Source organism: Crocuta crocuta, unplaced genomic scaffold, assembly GCF_008692635.1.
Source record: "Crocuta crocuta isolate KB4526 unplaced genomic scaffold, BGI_CrCroc_1.0 scaffold190, whole genome shotgun sequence".
Classification (NCBI taxonomy): domain Eukaryota; kingdom Metazoa; phylum Chordata; class Mammalia; order Carnivora; family Hyaenidae; genus Crocuta; species Crocuta crocuta.
In genome coordinates this window covers 7313353-7329247 of record NW_027527955.1, presented here as the reverse complement: position 1 = coordinate 7329247, position 15895 = coordinate 7313353, and the positions used below count along the sequence as shown (strand labels likewise).

Sequence of the window (15895 nt, the reverse complement as noted above, 5' to 3'; positions counted from 1 at the left end):
CTCTCTCTCCAAAATAAATAAAACATTTAAAAAAAATGAAAAAAGAACAGGGAAGGAAGAAAGGAAGGAAAGGATAAAGGGAGGGAAGAAGGAAAAGGGAAGGTTTTTTTTTTTNACTGTCTCTCTCTCTCTCCAAAATAAATAAAACATTTAAAAAAAATGAAAAAAGAACAGGGAAGGAAAGGATAAAGGGAGGGAAGAAGGAAAAGGGAAGGTGTTTTTTTTTAAATATTTTTTTGTCTTTATTTTATTTGAGAGAGAGAAACAGAGAGTGAGCAGAGGAGGGGCAGAGAGAGAGGGAGACACAGAATCTGAAACAGGCTCCAGGTTCCAGCGTGATGCGGAGCTTGAATCCACGGACTGTGAGATCGTGACTTGAGCCGAAGTCGGACGCTTAACTGACTGAGCCACTCAGGGTGCCCCAGAAAGGAAAGGTTTTAAAAGGAAGGAGGAATGGAAATACTCCGTATGTAATTTTTACTACCAACCAGTTTTGGGAATCTCTAATCCAGTGGTTTTTCCAGTGCTGACTTTTAAAAAGTCAGCATCACCTGGGAACTTATTAGAAATGCAAATTCTTAGACCCTACCCTAGACTCACAGTATTGGAAGCTTTGGGGTGAGGGCTCAGCAATCTGTGTGTTAACAAGCTTTCCAGACGGTTCTATGACACACACACTAAGGCATATTCTGCACTCCTACAGATCCAAATATGACAGGCCCCCAAAAGAAGCCTTGTTCCTGCAATAATTTTGTTCTCTCTCTCTCCCTCCCTCTCCTTTTCTGGTTCTCACCATCCTAGGGAGACTGTAAAAATAACAAATGAACATATAAAAATGGAATTTATATTATGGTTATTGTATACATGCCTCCTCAGCTTTCCTAGTTTATAGTAAGGTACCTCGGGTTAAAGAACATGTGTTGTTCACCTGTATACCCCACTGCAAAAAACAGTATAATGCCTTACTCATTCATAAATACTTGCTAATGAACAAATAAGCTGTTGTCTTATAAAGTTTAAGTTTTCTGTTTGAAATTTACAAACACATCCAGTGAAGGTGGCGGATCTTTAATTCTGCTTGTGCACGTGCTCATCTAATGTTACACACATGGTATGTGTATTTATAGCTTAAGCATAATGGAAGCTAATTACCACAAGCAAGGAAAACAATTCGAATTAAATTGCCTACTGATTTGGAATCGATAGCGTAATTTTCCTATATGAAGGAAAATCAGATTCCTAGTTCAGCCCTAGGTGCTTAAAACATATTCAGTAAATCATGGTTTATAATGATAATATTGTTATCAGGATTATCATGCCTTCAAGTGAAGGTGCATCAGAAATTTTATGTCATTCTTGGAAACCTAAAACAAATGTATGCTGGTCAGAAAACTGCAAAATATTTGGTAATAACTAACCTACTAGAAAAAGTACATTACATGTTACTACTGAAATATGGATTTTGAAAATGTTAAGACCATAAAATCAAACACAGGAGGTTAAAAGCAATTTTTTCCATGATCACAGATTTATGGCTCAGTTAATCAATATTTGAAATGTATGTGTGTAGCTCAGTTGTTAAGCCATTTCTCTACAAACCACAAATTAATATTAATGAGAAATTCAATAGCATTCAGCAGCAGCATTCTGTCACTGTGCTAATCATTGATTTTAATTTTAAATACTAACACAATGGCAATTTTTTTTGTCAGCTTAAAGCATTAATTGCACGGAAACAGCAAGACCTACGTCACTTGAAATTCTGTTGTGGGAGATTTGAGAGCAGAGCCTTCAACAGTGACCAGGTAGCAAAATTTGCAGTGTGCCCTCCAGCAATTGGCAAATGACTATGAATGATTCCATCCCTCATCATGAATAGCTGACCCCTGGGGTTATTTGGTTTGCAGTCTACAGCCAGTCTGTTTAAAGAGCTGCCTGGTGTCGGAGATGGAGTGGGTTCCTTCTGAACGAAAAATTTGGTCATGAGACCAAGGAACAGAGCCACCAAAACAGCTGGCGTTTTGTACCAGGAGAGAGGAGAGAGGAGAAGAGATTGAGAGGAGTGACAACAGATGAACAGCCAGCATGTGAAGGCCCAGCATCCTCGTGTGAGAGGCCTGATAAAATATGGACCGTGTATTATTGAGCCCAACCACATAGTCTTTCTGAAACAGCAAAAGCAGTGTGCTCTAATATTGCAGATTAGAAAAAACAGTTTTCTCTTTTATCAAGATGAGATGATCCCAAAGCCTGACCAACAAATTATTGAGCAAAAAGTGTCCAGATCCTGCAACCCCAGGCAGGGGCCCCAAGATCCATCTCTCTTTGGGCCCTCATAAGTGGTCGTAAGTACACATTATATATGTACAGGTGATAAGCAGGGAGAAAAATACCAGGTTGTTCCAAAAGTGGGAGCAATTGTGTAGGGAGAGGAGGAAATGCATAGAAAATAAAAGGCTTCACTAAAACTGAACAACAGTATATATTCTTATTTCTGTAAAATTATGACTATGCAGGTAGACAAATTAGAGATAAAGGTTCCAGCTATAGCTATTGACTTACGGAAAATCCCATGACAAATTACCAAATAAAAATTAGATTTTAAAGTCTATAGAGTGTATCATATAAATGTGTAACACAAATAATGAAACAAAAAAGAGAAACCAGAGATATTTATGTATAAATGACCATATTTGCCTGTTTACCTAGGAGAAGATATAAAAGGGTACCTACTAGTCTATTAAAAATGGATGGGTGCATCTGGGAGGCTCTTTCAGTTGAGCATCCGACTTTGGCTCAGATCATGATCTCGCAGTTCGTGGGTTTGAGCCCCGCGTTGGGCTCTGTGTGGACAGCTTGGAGCCTGAAGCCTGCTTCAGATTCTGCCTCTCTCTCTCTGACCTCCCCTGCTCGCTCTTTCTCTCTCCCTTCCTCTCCCTCTCTCAAAGATAAATTAAACATCAAAAAAAATTTTTTTAATAAAAAAATGAATACTCCAGGAGACTAAGAAGATGGGAAAGTTATTCACGTTTCCTGTACACATCTTTGTATTGTTTCACTTTTATGCTATGCATACACAACTTTTTTCACATGTTAATTTTTTGTGAAAGTACAACCCAAGAAGCCCCGCGTAGCTTGAGTATGCAGCTCAACGGATTATGACAAAGTGAACACAAGCATGTAACTGCCACACAGTTACCCATGAAGAAAAAAATTATTGCAATCTCGGAAGCCTTCCCCAAACCTTCCAATCACAGCCTCCAGGACCTCATCTCTTTCGATCGCCGTCTATCTCTGTAAATTGGTTCTGTCTGCTTCTCAATTTAATATAAATGCACTATATATTTTCTGTATCTGAATGCTGTCATTTAACCTTATGTTGTGAGATTCATCCATGCTGCTTTCCGTAACAGCAGTTTATTCCTTTTCATTCAGTTAAGACCCATAATTCACCTCTATTCTCTACTCTTGATGAGCACTGAAGTTGCTCACAATCTTGAGACAGTAGGGGAACATGAATACTGCCTCAGAAATCCGGATGGATTTTAATGGATACACACTCCATCCCTTTGTGTATATCCAGGTCCTGCTGGCAGTGAGCAACCTTGAGGGATGAGGTAATGTTCTGGGCAAAATTCAGTCTTGCCTAATGTTAGCTATATAATAGGTTCCCTAAGTTCAGGGTTTCTCTGTGTATTTCAATCCACTGTGCAAGTGCCATCTGGCCCCTCTGTGCTGCCTCCACGGGGCTTCAGAGGAAAGGGGAGCAGACACAAATGCCATTCCTGCTGCATCCTGTGGCATGAGTAACAAATTTGTCTCTGACCCAAAGGTCTTCTGTCTTCTGTCAGTGTCCATGAAGTATCAACAGGACAACCCATCACTTGTAACAAAGTAAAATCAAATCCCAACCTGACACCCACCACATCACACATTCCAGTGTGTATTTCCCACACACATAACCACAGTAACAACAGCAAAATCAGGAATTAACATGTTACTGGCCCAGTAAATGTACTGTGTGTTCACCATCAACAGCACCAAGTCCTTTGAGGACACCCACCAGTGCAGGGAGGAGATGAGGTGGGCGACGAATTTGGAAGACGCCTGGGGCGCGGGTAGGGAACAGGGTGGCCTGGCCCACCTGCGCCCTGGTACAGCCTTCCCTAGGTGGAGACAGAGGCCAAGACGCAACAGCGCGGCGGCTCTGGCTCCAGCTCNCCCCCCCCCCCCCCCCCCCGGGACAGGCGTGACTCGCGCCCCAAGCTGGCATGCCAGGTAGGGCAGCACAAGGTGTGCAAGCTAAGTCCGTCGGAACAGGTCGGTACTGATGCAGCAGATGCCAGGCCTGCTCTCCCTAGGCCGGGGCGCACCCCCTGTAATCCTGCTGGACCTTTAAGTCCTGCTCCCTGGCCCTGAGAGGTGCGGGGTGCCGGGAGCGGGTACGTATTGAGGGAAGAGGAGAGAGGAAAGGAAGGAAGTGCCTCTGGAGCCCGGGCTGGCCACAGAGGTGGTCACAGACCCTTCGAGGGACGCTCAGCACAGGCTGTTACAAACTGTCCCAGACGCCAGCAGCCCTGCCAGCTGGATGCTCCCCTCTCAGCCCTCCTCAAGCCCTTCAGGCGTGGTCTGAATCGCAGTAGATTATTTGATGGCCTTGAAAAAGATCCTCAGATCCCAGTCAAGTTTTATTTTAAAGACATAGTATCGTGTCTTTATTCCTCCAGTCCCTTTATTCTCCTCCAGTCTGGGACAGTTTCTCAGCCTTTTCTAACCTGTATGACTTTGGCACTTGAAGATTATAGGCCAGTTATTTCAGAGAATGCCTGTCAATTTCACTTTGTGTGTTTCTGTGTTTCCGCATAAGGAGATTCAGTAGGCATTCTTGGTAGAAATACCACTGTAGTTGACGCTGTGTTCTTGCATCTTATCAGGCAGTACAGAATTTTAATTGGTGCAGTTACTGATAATGTTCATCTTGATCTTTTGATTAAGGTGTTGTCAGTGAAGGTTCTTCACTGCAATATTGAGCTTTCTTTGTTTCTATTTAATAAATGTCTCATGGGAAGTAATTTATATATGATTTGATATATAAAACTATGTATATATTCTACTTTTCATCAAACTTTAAACTTGTTTGTTTAGGACTTAACAGTTTTCTATTTTATTCAATGAGTCATAATCCATTGCTGTTATTATTTATTTTAATGCTCAAATTTTCTCAGACTTTCCCAGTGGGAGGGCATCCAAATTGGCTTCTGTGTCTTTTTGATACAATTCCATCAGAGTTTTTGCTTGCTTCCTGTCATAATAATATATCCAGGCTTATCTCATACTTTCCCTGCCTACATAGATATCTACATATCCATTTACATATTTTGAAAACCATGAGTTCACATCAATCATTCTATTTCCAATCAGGAATTATTTTAGCTTTCTTCCTTCCTGTGATTATAATTCCCTCCTCAAACAGTAAGAAATTTGGCATCCTTTATCCTTGGTATATTTGCTTATTTGTTCAGTCTTTGCCATGTAACCTAGTAGAAACCAGGCAAAGGATTTTGATAGGCAGTTCACAAAAGAGAATATCTAATTGCCAACAAGCATCAGAAAAGTCACTGAACATCACTTACAATCAGAAAATGCAAATTGAACTCACAATGAAATTTCACTACACATCCAAGTGGGTGAGGATGGAGAGCATAATATCATTTTATGCTAGTCAAGTATAAATTACTACAGCCATTTTGGAAAAGATTTGGGAATTCATTCTAAAGAGTAGTGATTAATGGATCTTTGTAATGAATCAAACTGAAAACTACCTGATAGTCCATCAACTTCTAAGTACATGAATAAATTGTGATGTGTTTATATAAGAAACATTACACAGCAATAAAAAGGAACAAATTCCAAGAGATATCCAAAAATACAGACTAATTTCACAAACATAGCATTGAGCAAAAGAAAGATGACCTTAAATGACAGCATCATACAAGGTTTTACAAAGGCCATACAGAACTAGGTGTGTCTGGGTGGCTCAGTCAGTTAAAATCCCACTCTTGATTTTGGCTCAGGTCATGAGATCCAGCCCTGTGTCGGGCTCCACACTGACAGCATTGAAGCCTGCTTGGTATTCTCTCTCTCTCTCTCCTCTCTCTCTGTCTCTCTCAATCTCTCTGCCCCTCTCCCCTCTGAAAAACAAACAAACAAACAAATCAGACAGAACTAAATATTGTGACAGAGGTGGTAAAGGTAAGTTAGAATAGCTTGCAGAGATGAGGGAGAGAACTATATTCAGGGAAGGGAAGGCATTTCTAGAATGCCAAAATGTTCTATTTCTTGCAGTCTTCTATAGACATATTTTATAGTTTAAAAAGGTTCAAAATTGATTGGCCCTTCCTCAATGCAAATCATTGTTGTTATTATGTAGTATATTGGATTTAAATTCTCAGTCAGGCTTTTAAGGCCTCTTCAATCAGTCCTAATTTATTTATCCAGTCTCATCCCTTGGTTCTCTGTGATATATATTCTATAAACAACCAAGTCACTCCCAAGAAAATTTGAGAAAAGTCAAGAACAAGCAATTCACAAATGAAGAAATACAGTAAAAACCACTTTAAAAAAATCAACCTCACTGCAAATTAAGAAATATAAAAGTTTGATATATATACTTTCTTTATCAGGTTGGCAAAATAATGATAACATCTTGTATGGTGAAGGTGTGGGGAAATAGGACCTCCCATTAAAATCTAGACAAGAAGATTAATGGAAGGAAAAACAGAATACAATTGGGTGATAAAGAAATCTGCTGAAAGTAATGAAGTGATGTTAGTTGAAAAATATACCTAAGAACCAAAGGGGAGAAACCAAACTCAGTCAATACTGAAAAAAAAAAAATCACTTGAGAGAAATACCCAGATCAAGCAATCCAACCAATACGTAAACTTACATTTTTTTCTAAAATCATCATTCCTTACCCCAAATGCTTTGGTGATGGTCAGTTTCCTCCTTGTTTGGCTCTAAAAATCTTTGCCAGGGGACCAGGATTCCATAAGAGGAATTCAGAACAGAAAAATATTCTATTGATGAAGTTAATACTTGAACGACTTGAGAATTATAAACAACCTTTCTTTAAGACTCAAATACTGCCTTGATTATTTCTTAAATCTACCAAATAGAAGTAATTAAAGATTCATTCAAGCACTTATGATGTCCATCAGAGTAGCAGCTAGGTACGAGTAGGTGGTAGAGGGGCACCTGGGAGGCTTAGTCGGTTAAGCGTCTGACTTTCGCTTAGGTCATGATCTTGTGGTTCATGGGTTCGAGCCCCGCGTCGGGCTCTGTGCTGACTGCCAGCTCAGAGCCTGAAGCCTGCTTCAGTCTGTGACTCCCTCTCTCTCTGACCCTCCCCTGCTCACGCCATCTCTCTCTCTCTCCTAGAAATAAATAAAACATTAAAAAAAAAAAAAGAGTAGGTGGTAGAATGGAGGAAGATACTTCCAGGGAAGGAAATAAGAGTGTCATATCTACTTACAAAGGTAAACACAGGCAAACCAATAACAAAGATTGGACTTTCTAGCCTTTCCAATTTTCCATGTCTAGTTTGGGGCTCCCTTCTTTTTCCCCTTTTATAAATAGGTTAAATACCCTGATGTAGGGCTGCCCCCCCAGCGCTCAGCCCTTCTCAGGAAAGTCCAGTCCCTCCCACATCCCATTCTGAGTGGACGTTTCTCAGTTTTTCAAGTTCTTTCTGCTGAAATCCTAATGGATTAACGTTATCCCTCTCACTGGATGCATTTTAACCAGGATTCTGTGCCTAACCAAGGAAGAGACAAAATATTGCTCTTTAGCTGCCAGAGAGATAAATATGGTGGGGATTTTGTATGAGCGCCATCTATGAACTTCACCTACAAGTAATCTTGCCTCTTCTTCAACATCTTGTCATCTGGAAACTGGAAACGAATGAAGGAAAAGAACATTCCATCAAAGTGAGACGGTCTCCATCTTTCTGTCTCAAGATTTATAAAAAGAACAATGATTGTTCATTGGAACTATCATTAGAAGTCAAAGTCAAGGACTGCTCAAAATCAAGTCATAAAGCAGAAGTTTTATTTTTAGAACCTAACACAGCTTTCAGTTCATTCCTTTCCTGGGTGGCTTGTTCCTCTGATCTGATGTGTCTTCAGTTTCTTCCTATCTTCACATTGTATGTACCCAATAATTTAAAAGGATCCAATGTTATCATCTATGTTAAGGTTGACATCACTAATAATAATCTAATGTGTTACTTTTTTTATTTTTAATTTTTTTAAATGTTTATTTATTTTTGAGAACCATAGAGAGACAGAGCCCAAGGAAGGGAGGGACAGAGAGAGAGAGAGTCACAGAATCAGAAGCAGGCTCCAGATTCTGAGCTGTCAGCACAGAGCCCGACGTGGGGTTAGAACCCACAGACTGTGGGATCATGACCTGAGGGGAAGTCAGACGCTCAACCGACTGAGCCACCCAGGCACCCCTAATATGCTACTTTCTAAGAGATATTTACATTTTGAATAGAGAGAACACTTTTTTAATTCAGAAGAAGGATGTTCAGCACTGGAATTGCTGAGATCAGCTCCAGGCCAGAGGACAAAAGTCTCTTCTCAAAAACTCTCAAAGCAGGTTTATTTTGATACTAGTCTTGACATATTGTTTAAATCAGAAGCTGCAGATTGGCACACATGGGTCAAATTTGGGCCACGTCCATCTCCCTTAGCCTGCACAGAATTTTAACTAAATCCAAGCCCAAACTTAACATTTTAAAATTTGAATTTCTTTGGGGCACTTGGGTGGCTCAGTCAGTTAAGTGTCTGACTTTGGCTCAGGTCAGCCTCATGATTTTAAGGTTTGGGAGTTCAAGCCCCATGTGGGGCTCTGGGCTCTGTGCTGACAGCTCAGAGCCTAGAGTCTGCTTTGGATTCTGTGTCCCTCTCTCTCTCTGTCCCTTCCCAACTGGTGTTCTCGCTCTCAAAAATAAATAAACATTAAAAAAATTTTTTTTAATTCAAATTCCCAGCTTCTCTTGGAAAAAAGAAAAAGAAAAAAGAGGATGGTTATAATAACTGTCTTTAAACTTCCACAAGGCAACAATCGTTTGGAACGAAATAGTTCTACCCTTCTAAACAGGCCATGAACTTTCCTGTTGCCACAATACACGTCACCCCCTTGTTCCCATACAAATACTGAGGTCAGATGTCAGCTACTATTTATCATCGAGTACCATTTTGCTTACAGTAGAAAAGCATCCATTTCTGTCGGTTTTCCAAAAGTAGAAAAATTAGAAACAGAGAGGGCCACTTGACTTTTCCTATCCTCAGGCCTACTTTACCCATTTACACCCATTTGCAGGTCTCTGCAGACACTCCAGTTTGAGATTTTTTTTACTTAAGTAATTTAACATGCCTGTTCACCTTTGACCAAAAAAAAAAAGGTTGAGGATTAAACGTATCGATAGAAAAAAATTGTAAGAAAAGAGGTGAGAGAGTCACGTTATATACAGCAAAAATATGAATGTATATTTCTAATATTTATGTGTCCCTCTCCCCCCTCCTCCCGAAAAAGAAAAGGAAGCCATAAAAATGCTACAGAAGGGCAGAGGAGGAGGCATGCGCTTCCTGCCTGGGAGGGGAGCCTGGAGGAAGGACTCACAAAGTAATTCTTGAGCCAAGCCTTAAAGGATAAGAGGGATTTTTCTTGGCAGAGAAAGTTTTATTACTTCATGATGAAATCTGGGCGTAAATATTAGAACTTTGGCTTGTTCTTTCCCATTTCCATTTTTTTTTCTTATGGCACTCATTACAATTTTCCACACTCAAGTCCTCAGATGGAGGGGGCAGGATAACATGGACACAGTAACACCCAACACCATTGTGTTAATCGGTCCCACCCAACAGAATCATTTCAATTAGAATTTCAAGCTAAAGAGCGTGTAGGGTGTAGAAAGAGTCCCCGTGCTTGGGTCCTGGAACTGCTTCTTCCTCCCTCTGTGACTTCAGGCAGGACAAAACTTCTCTGAGTCTTGGCTTCCTCGTCTGTATCTCGTAGATGGAAAAGTTTCATCTTGCCTGTCTTCCGGAGGCGCTATGAGAAGTTAAAGGAAAGTATGTGGAAATCCATTTCCATCTGTGACATGTTCTTCAAACAGGAGGTGTGATCCTGTAGAGTGTCCAGCCTATAAATGGACACACAGAAAGTACACGAGATTTTTTCTAAAATAAACTTTTTGTTTTGGAATACTTGAAAATTTCTAGAAAATTTGCCAAGAGAGTACAGAGCATTCCCATCTACCCCTCAACTGGTTTCAGTTTTCCCCTAACGTTTTCACATTACATTACTGGGGTACTTTTGTCAAAAGTGAGAAACCGACATTGACACCTGGCTACTAACTAACCCCAGATTTACTTGAATTTCTGCTAATGGCGTTTTTCTGTTCGGGATCCTTTCCAGGACCCCATACTGACTTAGTCATTGTGTCTTCCTAATCTCCTCTGGTCTTTGACAATTACTCAGTCTTCTGTTGTTTTTTGGAAACTTGACAGTTTTGAAGACTATTGATCAGGTATTTTGTAGAACTTTCCCCAGTCTGTTAGTCTGTTGTGATTATGCTGGGGTTGTGGGTCTTTGGAAAGAGCACATAGAGGTAACGCTCTCTGTCCTCACATCATGTCAGCGGCATCTGGTATCCACACGTCACTGGTAGTGTTCACCTTGGTCACCCCAATGCAGTGTTGTCTGCCAGGCCTCTCCCACTGTAAGTTACTATTTTTTCCTTTCCATACTCTGTCTTTGAGTCACTGAGTCCAGCTCTCCCTCATGAGAGTGGGGGAGGGGGGAAATCTCACCTCCTAGGTAGGGGTGGGAGTGTGTCTATGTATATTATTTGTAATTCTTAAGAAAACTTACTATTTTTTTAAATCATCAAATAATGGAAACTATTGATTGATGTGAGGTTCAGTTTTTATTTCCTGCATACTTCTGGTAAGAATGCTAAGATTAGACTTTTAGCCAACCAGCAGATAATGGGTGAGGTAGTGAAGAGTTACCAAAGACCTACCAAACCCACAAACTAGAAAATAAGCCACTTTATGCCTGAGAGTTCATTATAATTCTTGTCATGTTAGGGCCAATGAGCCAGAGCTTTCCTGTGTAGTAAACCATACTCTCAGGTCACCGGCAGATGTCACTGTTGAGTAACAGCCACGCAGTTTCCAGCTTACCGGGCTTTTGCAAACAGTAAACTGGCTGTAGACCAAGGAAGCAATGTGCTATATCCATTATTGTAATTATGCCCTAGAAGGATATTTTTAAATTTTAATAATGAAAATAGAATTTCTATGCTTTCTTAAAAGTGATCAATATACAATGGTGTCTGGGTGTTTCTACAGTAATTCTAAAGTCTGAAGTCTCCCCTCCACCCCAGGTGCTAAATTTTTATTTAATTTATTATTATTNACATCTTCTTTATCCATTCATCCATCGATGGACATTTGGGCTCTTTCCATAACTTGGCTATTGTTGATAGCGCTGCTATAAAATTTGGGGTGCATGTGCCCCTTCGAAATAGCATACCTGTATCCCCTGGATAAATACCTAGTAGTGCAACTGCTGGGTCGTAGAGTAGTTCTATTTTTAATAATTTTTTTTTAATGTTTTATTTATTTCTAGGAGAGAGAGAGAGAGACAGCGCGAGCAAGGGAGGGTCAGAGAGAGAGGGAGTCACAGACTGAAACAGGCTCCAGGCTCTGAGCTGGCAGTCAGCACAGAGCCCGACGCGGGGCTCGAACCCACGAACTGTGAGATCATGACCTAAGCGAAAGTCGGACGCTTAACCAACTAAGCCACCCAGGCGCCCCAGTAGTTCTATTTTTAATTTTTGAGGACCCTCCATACTGTTTTCCAGTGCGGCTGCACCAGTTTGTGAGTCTTTCTTTGTGGAAACCATGTCTTCATGTGTTTATGCCCAGATGTATGTCTCTATTCTCACAATGGTCAACAATGTAAAGAATTAGCAGATCATAGACATTTCTGCAGACTAATATGCTTTGTATTTTATCCGTAAAGGTCATTAATTGTTATTAGCTAGAACTGAAGTAAATCAGGGAGGGGTGTACCACGTATGAGCTGATGTTATTTAATATGGACTTTGGGATTGTATTAACATGTCTTCCCTACAGAACCTAAAGTACTTTCATGCATATGGTCCTGCTAAGCTGTTTTGTCAAGATAGACTCAGAGATGGGGAGGGAAAAAAAGAAAGAAAGAAGGGGGAGAGCATAGTGTAGATCTGGACCTGATTAGAGGAAAGAAAATAGATGCACAGAATCTAGCTTTGAATCAGCCTCAAATTTCTTGAGTTCAGGATAAATGTGCAGTTCTATGACATCCCCAGTATTTAATTTTCATTAATTTAGTGTATCAAAGATTACATCCATTGGAAAACTTTTTGGGGCTACCATTTTGTGGCATTTTATATAGCATACTGAATTGAATTTTATATAGCATCCAAGTTGGGGTACATTTTGATAATTTTATTTATATGGAAAACTTGGTCAGAATCTGTCTCCTCTTTTGAAAGAAATTGTGGAAAACATAACAGATTGCATATTGAATAATCAGATCTAAAAAAGAAAGCTCACTTTCGTTCTTATATAGCAATTTATCTTAAAAAGGCAGACCTTTTTTTTGGTAGGTTTGAATGTGTTGGATTATTTGTTACTAAGTGAATTCTAAGATAGTAGAAAAGAAAGCTCATTAAATAATAGCTTCAATCGCTTCTATTTATTGAGGAGTTACTATATGCTTGGTGCTGTGGTAAATACTTTATATATGTTATCTCATTTAGTCTTTAGAATAACGCTTTGGAAATATATTATTATCTCCATATTACAGATAAGCAAATTTAGTTTTAGATAGGCTAAGTAAGTTACTTATCCAAGATGAGAAAACCAGTGAGTGGCCAAGCCCAGAATCTGCCTGCTCTGATCCATAATAGTCCTTCCTTCCTATTGGAGGTATTTCCATGGCTAAATCAAATTCAGGTCAATCCTGTCTTGGTGACAGCGAGTCATTATGCTATATCTTATACTTCTCTTTACGTTTATTATACATCAACCTTTAATTCAAATAACTCTGGAAACTTTCTAGGCCCAAACCAAAACCAAACCCAACCCCAAACAAAAAACAATGAAAAACATTTTCTCTTTAATATATATATAGAAAGGCAATTGGATTTAGGTACATTGTTCTTTGTTATGACCCCTAAAAGGGTCTTGCTCTTTGCATGCTCCTTGACAAACTAATTGTACCCTGGAATTCATCTTCAAAGGGTAGGCCAGACTTATATTGTAGGTTTGAACATGCTCCTTTTTTTTTTTTTTTTTTTTTTTTGCTACTTAATGAATTCTAAGAAGACAGAAGAGAAATTCGGTAGAATCTGTCTAGGGAAGAGAAATGGGTCAAAACTGAAGGCTTACATTAATTTATCACATCAGAAAGCTTGACATCGGATTGTTCTGTCTTTATCCGGCACTGGTTAGTGCAACAGAATGGTCATTAAGGCCTCAGGATGTTATTTTTATATATGTAGACGAACAGGAGAAGGGAAAGTTAATTCCTGGCAAAACGATGCATCTTTTCACCTGTATACCTGCCGGGGTTTGTTGAATCCTTGAGAAGTTTCCTTCCTATGGTTTCAGCTAACACATTACACCAGGGTATTTTCAGATACTAGCCTGATTGGTTACTGGTAATCATGTTCCCAGGCTCATTACAAAACCGTGCAGGTTTTTTTTTTTTTTTAAGGAAAACAATAGGATGATCAGATCCCTCATTTTACACTGTTACTTGTCCAAGGTCAAGCACAAATTCAGCAGCTAAACTGAGCCCGAAACTGGGTGTTCCTGATTGCTATCCCTGTGAAGTTTCTGCCTCTCCCTTTTCTGTTTCTTTGCAGACAGAAATGAAGGTTAGGAGCATCACTCAAAACCCAGATGTTTATTCTCTGTCTCTTCTGTTTAACTCAGCAACTTTGAATCAGGGAAGCCAGGTCTTTCCTTTCTTCACCACACCATAATTAGTTGTTTTCTAAGCAACCCTCTGGCACACCTAAGACTTACAACATTTTTGGGTCAAAAGCAGGTGGTGAGTGAAGACTTAAAATTTAACGGTAAGTACATTATATGTAATTTCTGATTAGGCATGATGGCAATGAAAGTAACAATAGCCATAAACGTAAAAACAAAAGATGAAGAAAATAATTGAACCGGCAGGGAGTTTATAGCAAAGATAGGCCTCTATTGGCCTAATGCCATTTTCACTGTTCCTAGACCTAAACCCAGTCAGCTCCCGTGTTAACGTGTTAGGAGTAGGGACACTGGGATGCTCATCGATTTCTACAGTCGGACAAAGTTGGGCTACAACCTGACTTGCCCATAAATACCTCAGAAGAAAAACTGCTGAAGGTCCTATCTCCAGTTTGCCATCTCTCCGCCACTAGAGGCCTCTGGTATAAAGAAACAAACCCCAACATTCTGGAAAATCACATTCTAACACAAGCACTACTATGAATTCAAGATCTACGCCCAACTGGAATGAATAAGCTAACTGATTCATTTCACCTCAGGCAAGTGGTCAGATGACAGAGAACAGCCTCACGAGGCAGAGCCATAGCCTTGGTAAGTGGGCGATGAGAGAGCTGATCATCTGAGTCTTAGTCTTGTCAAGATTCCAACTCTGAATTTGAACTCAGGTCTTTGACTTCCTAGTTAGTGTTCTTTATACACCTGGACACTGTGAGTTTTGATGTTGATAGTTTAAGCTGGCTCTGATTCCTCTTGAAAAAAAAAAAAATATATATATATATATTAATGCAGTAGGGTGGTATATCTTACATATTCTTTCTTAAACCACTAATATGAGCTTTTTTATTTTAATATTTTGGTTCAGAGGGTCTCTAAGGTGATATGGAGCTCATGCTAAATGGGTAAAAAGTTGGGTGCCTGGGTGGCTTAGTCGGTTAAGTGTCCGACTTTCGCTTAGGTCATGATCTCGCGTTCGTGAGTTTGAGCCCCAGGTCGGGCTCTGTACTGACTGCCAGCTCAGAGCCTGGAGCCTGTTTCAGAGTCTGTGTCTCCCTCTCTTTCTGACCCTCCCCTGCTCACGCTGTCTCTCTCTCTCCTAGAAATAAATAAAAATATTTTAAAAAAATAAATAAATGGGTAAAAATTTGTTTTTAAAGAAATGTCCTTTGGAACATAGTCTAATAATGTATTTTAAATAAACTTGTTTTATTTTTCAAAAAGCAGACTGAGGCTTGAGCCAATGAACACCTGATGGAGGCAGCACAAATCTAAGTCTCTGAGCAAGAAAACTTTTTTTTTTTTAATTGGGTGCCGGGGAGGAGGGGTTATTACAGTTCCTCTTTAATAATACAGAGGGATTAATTTAATGCCATGATCACCCCCAGAGAATGAACACCAGTAAGACAAAGGAAGGAGCCAAAATGTTCAAACAATACAGAGAAGAGACTTAAGTTTCCAAGAGCAGCCTGAAAAAGAGGTGCTTTGGGGTTCAAAAAAAGTTTAGGTGGGGAGGAAGGGGCAGATGAAAGGGGGTCCAGGAAAAGAGGCCCAGTTGGCAATGACAGATGGCTGTAGGTAGTAAGGAGGTAGTGACCCTTATGAAAATACCCCCTGCAGGGGGTTCCAGGATTAGGAGACCCAATATTTAATTTTAGGCAACTGTTTTGCCTTGCTAAATGCACCCCCCACCCCGGTCGTTCTTGACGCCTTTAAAAACACTGCCACCTAGTGGAGATAAAGAGGAAGGGGTTTTGTTTTGTTTTGTTTTGTTTTGTTAT

General features: G+C 40.0%; 1 long non-coding RNA gene across 1 annotated transcript in view; it reads left to right on the top strand.

Annotated features, from left to right (window-relative positions):
- Positions 1-2450, top strand: part of LOC144222065 (uncharacterized) — an 18237-nt gene extending 15787 nt beyond the window's left edge. Inside the window, exon 4 of the long non-coding RNA XR_013332275.1 lies at positions 1713-2450. This is a non-coding gene — a long non-coding RNA (uncharacterized LOC144222065). The remainder of the gene's footprint in view (positions 1-1712) is intronic.
- Positions 2451-15895: the final 13445 nt, after the last annotated feature.